The 11,233-nt window shown below is 41.4% G+C and overlaps 1 pseudogene; it reads right to left on the bottom strand.

Annotated features, from left to right (window-relative positions):
• Positions 1–851: 851 nt before the first annotated feature.
• On the bottom strand, positions 852–10,359 carry LOC116914993 (annotated as a pseudogene).
• Between the last annotated feature and the right edge of the window lie 874 nt (positions 10,360–11,233).

Genomic DNA, 11,233 nt, shown 5'->3' with positions numbered 1-11,233 from the left:
ACTACAGGTTCAGAAACATTAGACTCTATTTCAAGGGAATAGTCAACCAGGTTACCCAACATCCTCTTTCTGGCTTACACAGGTACAAAATACAAAATACTATAACACACAAGTGTTCCCATGTATACCACACACACACACACACACACACACACACACACACACACACACACACACGCACACGCACACACAGACTAGTTTTAGCCAGCAGACCTTTTCTCCCCAGGCTTTTAGCTTTTATGCCCGTATTATAAATCCCCAAGTTGAACACAGGCACATTTTTTTTAAAAAAAATAATGAATACCCTCTTCTGATACATATTTGTTTAATGTGATAAATATATACAATGTAAACTTCCTATTTTATTCATGTTTAAATGTGCGATTCAGTGGTGCTGGGTATGGCTGCACCTCTGTGTCACTGTCACCAGTCCTCATTCCCAAACTCATTCCATTTTCCAAAATGGAGGCTCTATAGCCACCTGACATTGCTAATAACTCAACCTCATACATAATCACCATTGTATTTCTATCTGCTTCTTCCTTCCTTCCTCCTTTCTTTCTCTTTCTTTCTTTCTTTCTTTCTTTCTTTCTTTCTTTCTTTCTTTCTTTCTTTCTTCCTTCCTTCCTTCCCTCCCTCCCTCCCTCCCTCCCTCCCTCCTTCCTTTTCTTCTTTTTTTTTTCTAGATAAAGAGAGGAATGTTCATTAGGCAACAAGGAATACAAAGAAACTCTTTAATTCCTCTCTCTGTGGCGGTTGGACTGCAGTGGCCAGATGGATGAAACTGCACATGAACTCCTCAGACCAGATCTTCTGCTGACATGTACAGACACCAGAGTTGAGTGTATCTTCTAGACAGAGGGGATGGCCACTCTGCTTTCTGGGGTTTCAGTGGTGGTTGCAGTTTCCTTCTTGTCTTCAAGCTTCATGGCAGGAAGCGAAAGTAATTCCTTGATTTTGTTGGAATCTAGGAGAAAATGGAATTTGATTGATACCTATGCCCCAGGCAGCTCCTGCTCATAGCCCTTATTCCGGGGCAGTAGAGAAGTTCTCATCTATGAACATGGCTTCATCATTACCAGCAACCCTGGCCTTGGCCTGTTCTTTAAACAGCTGTCGCTGCTGCATAGGATCTTTGAGCTTAGTGTAGATACTGCATACTCAAAGTGTTCCCGTTAGACCCTCTTTGGAGCAGTGCCATTTGACCAAAGGGCTCACAATCCGTGAGTGATCACCAATATATGTAGGACTGATGCATGTCACCTTGAGGAACTCTCCAACAAGCTTATCAAGGACCCTGGCTGTGGTCCAAGGTGGGGAGCATTCGACAGCTTTTGCAACACAAATGTCAAGTCATTTTTGAGTTTCTTCAGTTTTGAAGGGACTGGTTTCTGGCAGCTTCACACCTAGTGCTGTCTCAAGCTTTTCTACCCGGCTGATTTCTTAGGAAAGGTAGGGTGAATCAATCCATAGGCTTGGCCTTCTGGCCCATCTGGGTGGTAGGTGATCTTGGTGGTAACTGCCTGTATGCTTTTCACCATCAAAGACAGCATCTTCTCTGAGCTCTCCATGAGGTCATGAGTGTCTGCATAGATCATGACGATCTATGAGATCACAAATGGTGAACTCAGGATTGTGAGTCAATCAATCCCTTCATTCTGGAACTGGAGCCCAATTTCATAAATCTGGTCAATGCCACCAACTGCCAGCATCTTATAGTAGAGTTCTGGAGCAATGCTCACATATAAGTTCATGTCCCACTCATTATGATAGATGATGAAAGGCTTGGTCACAGCTCACCCTGGAATGATGGTCATTGTTAGACCATCTAGGGATTGCAGCTCATCCAAGAAATTCCTTATAGGTGTGATGATCGTAGGACAGATGATAAACTTCTGCCTCACAAAGTCCTTCCATATCACACCCAAGTATCTCTGAAGATACCTTGTTTCTTTGTCACAGTGACGATGAGGCAACATATGGAAGCACAGAGACAAAGTGTGATTTCACAGGGGATGCTGCTCAACTTACCCTGCCTGGTTTCCCCAGGATTCCCCTGAACGATGATTAGTAACAAACTGGTGCAGTTTGTTATTGATATGAACAAATTCTTCCTCTGATTTCCTGGAGTTGGCCATGACTTGTAACTTGACCTGACCCCCCTTTCCTTGAATGTCACAGAACATCCGTCAGGTCCATGGACTGCAGGCGACTGTATTCTTGGATGAGCTGACTGAGTGACATATCCACATGGAACTTGTGTGGGTCTGGGTTCTCCCCAATGACCTTTACCTGGTGGACTGTTTGGCGATGGATCTTGTAGTATGGATCTTGGTTTGGGTTCAGAGTCTTCTCAGCTTCATGGCACACCATTGTCAGTAGTGTGGTTGGCGGGGACAGCAGCAGCCTGGCTTCGCTGTTCCTCACTGACCTCATTCTGCTGGGCTGCTTTCCCTTCTACTTTCTTCTCAGCTTTCAGACATCTCTAGTTCATTCTTGCTTAGTTTCAGCTCACCATCTACTTTGATTTCACTCTCCGGCAGTGTGGTGATCTCTCCCCACTCTCATACTATTCTAGGAACTGATAGACTCCAAGTACCTCATATAAGAAGAATCTTACATGATTTCTCCTTTTGGTAATTGGCTTATTTCACTTAACATTGCAGCCAGAATTATGTCAGAGTTTCCTTCCTGTTTAAGACTGAATGCTATTCCATCATATCTACACATAATATTTTAACCCATTCTCCTACCAATAGATTTACCAGGATTTAATCCACATTTTGGTTAAGTTTCTGAACATGGGTGCACTATATGGAATATTTTCTGCAGTAGTTTAAATATTGGGTGACTTAATCCATCTTTTCATTTTCTCCCTTGACAGAATGTCTCAAACAGCTACTTAGACCGGTACTGGTAATGTTTTTAATATAAAGAAAGGAAAAAAAACCCTGTAACTTAGCAATTTATCTACAAGTTTAAAATCTGAAGGGGGAAACTATAAGAAATTATAGTCTAGCAATCTCGTCAGAAAGCAATTCTTGAAGACTGATGTGCATGCAGCATGAAATTTGAACACTAATCCTGGATTCAGCTCAAGAAAATCAGTGCTCTAAAAATATGCTAAAATCGTGGGTCAGCAAGATGATCCATTGGGTAGAGATGGTGGATGCCAAATCAGTGGGATCTGAGTTCAATTGCTGGAATCCCAGAAAGGTAACAGGAAAGTAATAGCTTCCCTGAGAATTCTGATATACACATATGCACTGTGGTATGCATGCCCATACATCATACGCGAGCACACACACACACACACACACACACACACACACACACACACACACACACACAGATAAAAATAATAAAATAATGATTTGTGAAAGAATCATTTCAGGTTTCAAAATTTAAAATTTAAGAAAAGTTACACCTTGGCACTTCACTGAAATGAAAATAAGTTCAAGGACTGTCATTAAAGTAATTTTTGATCAACTACTAACTAATTGATAAGTTATGCCAAGAAAAGCCCAAGGTTGATTAAAATGGGTACATTTGATTGAGAAATTACATGATAACATGTAGAACACTGTTCAATTTAGGGAGGAAGGTTTTTGTTTTTGTTTTTAATTCTAAAATAAATCCACTTATAGTCTTCTACAGAGTGTTCCCAGGGTTTCCTGTAGATGAAGCGGGCAAGGAGACTGGCATGTGTTCCGAGCAGGAGGCTAAGGAGAAGGAAAGATAGAGAAGTGAGTTCTAAAGGGGGACAGAGGACACTCACAGCCCTGAAGAGTCCAGCCCCTTCTCTGCAGATGAGAAGAGCTCAGCCATGGTAAAGAAGCCAAAGGAATAAGCTCCAGAGAATAAAGACAAGATTAGAAATGGTGCTGGGCAAGCAGCATAAATGAAAGCTTCACAAAGCATAGGGCTCTAGTCCCCACTTCCCAGCCCTAACATGTGCTTTGAGAAAAAAAAATGTGGACGGGACACTGAGTTTCCACTTCTAGGGTGTTGGAGAACGAGGGCTGATCAATATTCAGGACTGACCCAGGGATGTCAATCCAGGACAAAAGTGAATGTGTACAGCTGTGTTCCACACTGACCTCCGGACACTGGAACTTTCGTATTTCCATAATATGATTGTAAAAAAAATATGTCCCTCTAGCCTTATTTGCTTTCTTTAATGGATAATGCTTCTGGCTTGGATCTTCATGTGGAAAAAAGGATCTTTTGTCTCCTAAAATGTTACAGATGCTGCTATGGTAACACACTATAATTTTATTCCTATCTCAGAAGATAAACATGGAGAACTGCAACTGGCAGTTTAATCTAATATGTAGCATTTGCTTTAGGTCCACGGAGCATTTGGGTTTTGGTTTTTAAGGAACATTGGCACTTTTATTAACCTGCTGTACTCAATTAAGCAGAGTCTTACAGCCTGTCTAGAAGGTATTATTCTGCCAACTTGAAAATACCATGTGGCCAAGTTTGAAAACCCACAAGGGAGACAAAGCACGCCGCTTCTATGACAGAATTCTTAGGTGGCCAGAGTGAGTTTGCATTGTGGGGGTTTTCTGTTGAGCTAAAAACATAGTCCAAACATCTAGGCATCTATAAAAACAGTATGAATTTGGTTTTAAAGTAAAATAAACCCATTGACGGACAATTTCTAAGGTAGCTTTTCTCTTTTCCTATTAGTAAAGCCTGTAGCACAGACAGTTGAACTGTTCCACTAAAGTCAGCGGCTTTCAATTAATAACCAACGTTTCTGCATCTGCAGAGGTAATGTGAAGCCCTAGTTCTTGGTGATAATAACAATATCCAGCTACACTGGACATCATGGCTTATATGCTAGTCCCTGTCAAAAACAAGGGGGTAAGGCTCAAGTAGAAGGAAAAGCCAGGAAATCCAGTGACACACTGTGGTTTTAAATCCACAACCCTTCTTTTACAACTGCAAAGAAACATCAACCCCTGCTATTTGACTCAAGGCTCCTTCTCTGCCTTACCCCAAGCCACAGCTCTTAGCATTTTCCCTTCTGCATTAGAACATGAAGGCAGCCGAGGAGTCAATGAAGGCTGAGGTCAACACAGTGAAGTTTCAGTAACAGCCTGGTGGGCTCAAGGCTGATTCTGATTTACTATACAGCACAGGAACCGGTTCCAGAACATTTTCTGCCAGCATTTCAGAACAGGGATCCCAGTCAATTCATTAAGTGATTAGGAATCTGCTTCCCACTTAACTTTTATTCATTCTAGAATCATAAAAAGCATCATGACCGCTGATTGACACACTGACATTTAGAGATGCCCATGATGAACATGATAGAAATACTATAGTTCTTCTCAAGCCCCACAACATGAACAAGTAGCCAGCAATTAAACAGAAATGCCTACCGAAGTTGTTCTTGAAGCAAATTTTGTAATATTTTCCCTTTATAAAAGTCCCCAAGTCTTTACAGGCTGTAGATGAGCTCACACTCTTGACATGGGAAAGATTAAATGAGAAAGGCAGGAGAGTGATAGAAAGGCTGCCTAACACTGCTTGTATTGAGAAGCTTCGAAAGCACTGTCTTAATTCTCATTGGTCACTCAGGGCACTGGAACAATATTTGTCCAGTTGCTATGTGGAGAGGGGTGGCTGCCAATTCCCTCCACTAAGCCCGAACCTGGCTTTTGCAGATAAGAGACTCTATTGTTTGTGTTGCTGTGCTGACTGGTAAGCCACTCACCAAATCACAGGTCTTTATGACAGACTGCTCGACGACTGCCGATATTTCCCTATCGCCTACTACTGTCACTGCAAAAAGCAAAAAGGGAGATGATTTCTACTTCATCATTATTTTTTAATTGAATTTTTCTCTTCTAGGATGTGTATCTAGAAAGATCACATTTAATTTTATTTTTATGTAGACTATGACTCCACCCCCATTCTGTGACTCAATTGAAATGTTTAAAATAGTGGGGACCTGTTTCTCTCTCTCTCTCTCTCTCTCTCTCTCTCTCTCTCTCTCTCTCTCTCTGTGTGTGTGTGTGTGTGTGTGTGTGTGTGTGTGTGTGTGTAAATGAACTTTAAGACAGTTTACCTAAAATTGAAAGGGAGTAGCTTGGATCTGACAGGTACGTATACCCCCCCCCACACACATACCCACTCCCACAGCAGCTAAGCTCTGTGTGAACCCATAGAATGTCCACATGTGTGTGCAAGCTAGAACACTACAGGACTAATGTGAATTGCATGCCAATTTAAGCAGTGTCTTAAAAGCATTCAAAGGCAGATGTTTTTCCTTTTGTCTTTAGAGAAACACTCTTATTTTTCCAATGTGTACTTAATGTGGATGTGTTTGTAAGGGTTCCGAGGATGGGAAAGAGTTTAGATTCCGAATTTAACATCACCATGGTGGACATAAAAAGAGGAATACCCAATATACCTTTAATACAATTAAATTTTAGGGGCTTCAAGATAGTTCAGTGGGTAAAATACTTCCTGCGAAGCCTTACCTACCAAATTTAATCCCTGGGGCTCACAGGTAGAAAGAGAGAAGTGACTCTTGTTAGCTGTCCTTTGACCTTCATGTGAGTACCATGATATGCACACAAGCATACACCCACATGATGGATAAATAAAATATAGTTTAAAGATTAAAAGAAATAATTTCATTGAAGTAATGATCAAACTGTGCCCAACACTGCAAATTAAATGCTATAAATTGCTTAAGAAGCAGAGTGTTTTTAGTGGTCATGAACTGCATTTCAAGATTATTAACTATTGATTGAACTATCTCTGCACTTCCCATTTTCCCTTTACCGCTGGGTAGTTAAAGCTCTTCCCTAGAATTGGTTATTGGACAGTGATGGAAGTCAGAACAAATCAAACAACACATTCATGACAACAGAAACCCAGAAGTTCTCACACAATCAAGAATTGATTTTTTTTTCTTTTTTTTTTTTTTTTTTTTTTTATTAACTTGAGTATTTCTTATGTACATTTTAGTGTTATTCCCTTTCCCGGTTTCGGCAAACATCCCTTCCTCCCCCTTCCTTATGGGTGTTCCTCCCAACCTCCCCCATTGCCGCCCTCCCCCCGACAGTCTAGTTCACTGGGGGTTCAGTCTTAGCAGGACCCAGGGCTTCCCCTTCCACTGGTGCTCTTACTAGGATATTCATTGCTACCTATGAGGTCAGAGTCCAGGGTCAGTCCATGTATAGTCTTTAGGTAGTGGCTTAGTCCCTGGAAGCTCTGGTTGCTTGGCATTGTTGTACATATGGGGTCTCAAGCCCCTTCAAGCTCTTCCAGTTCTTTCTCTGATTCCTTCAACGGGGGGTCCCGTTCTCAGTTCAGTGGTTTGCTGCTGGCATTCGCCTCTGTATTTGCTGTATTCTGGCTGTGTCTCTCAGGAGAGATCTACACTTCTGCACTTCTTTGCTTCATCCATCTTGTCTAATTGGGTGGCTGTATATATATGGGCCACATGTGGGGCAGGCTCTGAATGGGTGTCCCTTCAGTCTCTGTTTTAATCTTTGCCTCTCTCTTCCCTGCCAAGGGTATTCTTGTTCCCCTTTTAAAGAAGGAGTGAAGCATTCACATTTTGATCCTCCGTCTTGAGTTAAGAATTGATTTTTTTTTAAAGGCTATGCTAGATAGTGAGGATTTTCAATTTCTGTCTGAGTATCCTTGGTTTTTAAATATGCTTAGATAATTGAAGAGCATCTCAATAGATAACATAACAACTTAAGTTTCTACTGTCTAAAGGTCATTCCAATTCTTGAATTTAGTCATGGGGTTTGGCTCTTTCTAAAACAGAACCAGAGATCACTCACTGGCCGAGTTAGGGACCATACCTTAGACAGTACAGCAGAAGGAGACTCCACTTGTTCTATGTTGCTTTCTCAATTAAGAAAAAGATGCTTTTTTTGAGTCTTGTAGGCACAGCTGGGTGTATGTCCTTAGCCCCACTGCATTTTTTTATTTCCATTGAGTTTTGCCAACTTAAGCTAACTATACCCCTTATCTTGTGCCCACAAAACCCACACAAATCATTCTACTTTCCTTATTTTTGCTAGGACAAGTGCCATGAACAAAAGAAACCTAAGGGAGAAAGGTTTATTTAGCCTACTAAGGGAGAAATCAGAGTAGTTGCTCAAGTGGAAACAGAAACAGAAACCACAGAGAATGACACTTTCTGGTTCTCTCTGGCTCATGCTCAGGACACGTTTTTATACAAACCAGGACCTCCTGACCAGGGGTGGTGCTGTTCACAGTGGGCTGGGACCTCCCACATCAAATAGCAATCAAGAAAACGCCAAGGCGTTCTGATAAAGACAATTCCAATGGCCAGTTTGATAGAGAACAGTTGAAGGTCCCTCTTCTCACATGAACCTAATTTGTGACAAAATATATCTAGTGATGACCCTAATGTTCAATGCAGTTTCTTTGCTAAGCCCTACAAGAAAAGAATGGGACTGAGAATATCCATACCACTTTAGGAAGAAACGTACCAATACACAATATGCTTATAAAAAGAACCTGGCTTCACTAAACTAGATAAGATGGATGAAGCAAAGAAGTGCAGACTGACCGGAACTGGATGTAGATCTCTCCTGAGAGACACAGCCAGAATACAGCAAATACATAGGCAAATGCCAGCAGCAAACCACTGAACTGAGAATGGGACCCCTGTTGAAGGAATCAGAGAAAGAACTGGAAGAGCTTGAAGGGGCTCGAGACCCCATATGTACAACAATGCCAAGCAACCAGAGCTTCCAGGGACTAAGCCACTACCCAAAGACTATACATGGACTGACCCTGGACTCTGACCTCATAGGTAGCAATGAATAGCGTAGTAAGAGCACCAGTGGAAGGGGAAGCCCTTGGTCCTGCCAAGACTGAATCTCCAGTGAACGTGATTGTTGCGGGGAGGGCTGTAATGGGGGGAGGATGGGGAGGGGAACATCAATATATAAGGGGATGGAGGAGTTAGGGGATGTTGGCCTGGAACCCGGGAAAGGGAATAACAATCGAAATGTAAATGAGAAATACTCAAGTTAATAAAGATGGAGAGAGAAAAAAAAGAACCTGGCTTCTATCTTTGTGGACTCAGTTTCCCAACCCTAATTACTTAAGGTTGATAGTCATGGAGAAGTGTCTCTCTATGAAAAGCTGGAAGAATTTTTATTCCTTATAACATTGCTCTAATCTGGAAAAGAGTAGGTCGAATTTGATATCTGTAAAAATATATTTCCTTTTAGGAACTATACTGGAGCCATCCCAGAGAAAATTTTCTGTTGGATGATGGCCAAAGAGATTAGATTAAATGATATGAGACTATGTCTTTCTCTTACACTCTCTCCGACCTGTTTCACACTATAACAGTTTAGACACTCACTTTTTGTCCAGAGTTTAGTCTCAGGCCTGTTTGAAAGTTCTATGGAAGTTTTGAGGAAAGAAAAATAAAACATTATGTAGCACAAAACACTTTTATCCTGCAACAGACAGGAGGATTATTTGGCTAGATTCAGAGGACAAAATTTTCTCAAGGCTATAAAATTTCATGGTGCATTTAAAAAAATAAGAAAAAGGAAAGCTTTTTGATTATGATAGCTTTTCCTTTTGATTAAAAACAGACATTCTTCTGTGGACCTTTCTTTTTATTTCTGGATATTTTAGGGAGTCGACAGGCTAAAATCCATTACCCAATCACAAATTACAAATGTAGGGGACATCAGAATCCTGCTTCTAGGAAGGGTCTTTCAGAGTGTAGGGAAGGACATGAACTTCTCTGAGCTGGCGTCTGGCTCAGCTGGCAGAATGCTCACCCAGTATGCATAAACTGTGGACCAATCTTCCATGGTTTCCCAACCAGCTCTGGTGGTACACTCCTATAATCCCAGCCCTTGGGAAGTGGAAACAAAGAGGACCACTAAGCTCAATATCACCCTCCTACTAAGGGAGTTTGAGGCCAGTCTAGAAAACATGAGACCTAGTATTTAACAACAATAAAGAAATGATCAAGTTTTGACAATGTGAAGATGGGCCTTAGGGTACTTGTCCCGCAGATCATTCTAGAACTTGTTCTGTGACCATGGTCTCTGCTCCTGTCCTACACTCTGCACACTTCAGTCACTCCGGTCAAGTTCTTCTGAAGGAAGGCTGCATGCTCTCCTCTTCTTGTGCTCCTTCCTGGCTCATTCTCCCGACTCCTCTGTCAGCCTTGTCCAGGTCTCAGGCAGGATTCGTTCATGATGCTGGCCCACACACCTGAGTGGAATCACTTGGCAGATAGCACAGGAATGGGCTCTGGGTGCTCCCTGCCTCACTCTCAGGCTCTACTACCACGGCCTGTGGGAAACGCTCAGGGGACATTGTGGATCGACCGTGAGTTTGAATGGTTGAATAGTTGCTGGTGATTATGGCAGAGCACAACAAAACAATACACAAGGACAATAAAATACCGAGTTCAAGAAAAATGATGGCTTTCTTAAGGGAATAAAGATAGAGTGGATTGCTTCTTGATTAGTGTAAAATCTAGAACTTGAGCTGTAATGAAGTTTCTCTAAAACCTTGAAGATATAGACTAAAAACTAACAAATACATAAGTATTCTTGGATCCTGGAGGAATTAAGGTTGTCTCTATATACTACAAATCATTTCTAGTCTGTTGTTTATATCTATTTGCATTCTAAGGCCCATTCCCCAAACTTTTAATTACTTCATGAATTTCTGTCATTAGTCCCAGTGAAGCAATGTTAAATTTATCTATTTATTTACTGTGTTTGGATGTTTTACCTGCTTGTCTGTCTGTGCGTAAGTGTGTCTGGCGACAAAGGAGTGCACCAGAGGGTATTAGACCTCCTGGAACTGGAGTTACAGATGGTTGTGAGTCACCATGTGGGTGCAGAGAATTGGACGTCTGGTTCTTCTGCAAGAGCACTCAATGCTCTTAAGCACTGAGCCATCTCCCGAGCTCCACAGTCAAGAATTTTAACAGGATTTTTATGTTTCTGTCTGGGCTGCATATAGATAATCTTATTGAGTCCATTTACAATTTTATTTCATCAAATTAAAAATAATTCATTTCTGTGGTGCCGGAGATTGGAGCACATGCCTTGCTATTCCAAGCAAGCACCATATCCCATATATCCAGCCACCACCCACAATTTTAAATCATTTCATTTTAATAAAAATGACCTTTTAAAGAGCATCATATACTTTTTTTTATTTAAATAATCTCTCCTGA

Source organism: Rattus rattus, chromosome 13 (genome assembly GCF_011064425.1).
Source record: "Rattus rattus isolate New Zealand chromosome 13, Rrattus_CSIRO_v1, whole genome shotgun sequence".
NCBI lineage: Eukaryota > Metazoa > Chordata > Mammalia > Rodentia > Muridae > Rattus > Rattus rattus.
This window is presented reverse-complemented; position numbering and strand designations above follow the sequence as displayed.